Here is a 1716-nt window from a genome sequence, read left to right on the forward strand (position 1 = left end):
CTAATTATATTTTTTTATTTTAATAATTATTTTTGGACTTACATATCAAAAACCGTATATAAAAGGGACTAAATATAAAAAAAAAACGTTTTATTTGAAAACGCTTAATTTTTTATCTTAAAATTTGTTTTATATTTATTAAAATCTGTAGATAATGAAAAGCAAAAAAACGTTCAGTAAAAAAGCTTCTTTTTATCAAATAGAAAAATAATTTCTTAAAAAGTGTCAAATAAATTAACATGGAAAAAAATATTTTCATTAAAAAATGATGTTTTCTGAACTTATTTTTATTGAAAATGTAGTAAAGGGTAGTTAAAAAAATATGTGGAAAATAATTTGTTTAATTTAATTATACTTTTTTTCGGAAAAAAATATTTTTACTGTACTTTTAACCATTTTTAGTAAAGGTAGTTAAAAAAACAAGTATACAATAATTTTTGAAACGTAATTATAATTTTTTTTTAATTTGAAATAAATAAAAAAATATTTAAAAAATCGATCATAATATTTTACTGAAGCTAGAGATTTCAATAGGTTTGCATTATATATTTGCATGTAAATAGAATTTTTTAAGGTACCTAGGGTGCTTGTTTGTGTTGTAATTTCATTTTTAATTCTTTTTTGTTTCGTTTAATATGACAATGAACTACATAATTCCAACTGCTGGGGTTAATTTTTTTTTGGTTTGTTTATTAATTGCGTATGGATGTTTTAATTATTTCTTATATGAAGCTGTACTATTTTTAGCTAACGTCTTAGCGACTATTTATGTATTTATGTATGTTTGTGGTTTAATTGGAAATATTTTTCTAAAAGCTGTGTGTGTTAAAGCTGAATGGAAATTGTTCAGGATGATTAACATGCATGGATGCTTTCGACTCGACTTCTATATGATTGAGTTTTTATTTAGCTATTTTTCGTTAGTTCTAAACAAATACTTTCGGTTGTTAGTGGAGAAAGTAGACCTTGAACGGTGATTAGGTGGATTCCGAGTTAATATATTATTTGCATAAGCAGTTATTATTGTTTTCTTAAAAAGTGTTAGCTGAAATTTGAGGTTAGTTTACAACGAGTTGAAGCATTATTTTAATTCACCCCATAACGCGCTTGAGTATAGAATCGAAGAAAATAATGAGGAAATTACAAACATTTATAAATACTAATCATATGATTATTCGTATGACTGGTCGGTCAGTGGACCATCACATAATACGTGATTAGATGACGTCTTGTCAAAACAAATAGGCAACAACAATTGGTATTGTGTTTACAGTAACCCTTAAAAATATTGTATGTATTTAGAAATCTTCAACTTTTGGATGACAGGTATAATATTAAACTATAAAAGGGGTGTTACAACATTCAGAGACTTCAAACAAATTTTAAATCAGTTCAGAAGAAAGAGAAAAGCAAAGTTACAGGTTAGAAATCATGCTGAGTAGCTCAAATTTAATATCGTACTAGAAAATAAAGATCTGTATTACTATCATGGTGAGTATAGACAATGGTGATAGAGATAGCTAGAGTGGGAGTTTCAATTTATGAGTTTAGAGAAAATAACTGCCCAACAAATGACTAAAAAGCACAATAGTGATAAAAAAAATGAGTAAAATAGATATATAAAACAAAAACTTGTACGTATACGCACCAACTGATCAAATTTGATACGAATCAAAAAAATTACAAATTTCTATTTTAATAGACTTTTTTTTTATT

The sequence above is a fragment of the Bactrocera latifrons genome, unplaced genomic scaffold (assembly GCF_001853355.1).
Source record: "Bactrocera latifrons isolate USDA-ARS-PBARC rearing strain unplaced genomic scaffold, ASM185335v1 scaffold_51, whole genome shotgun sequence".
Taxonomy (NCBI): Eukaryota; Metazoa; Arthropoda; class Insecta; order Diptera; family Tephritidae; genus Bactrocera; species Bactrocera latifrons.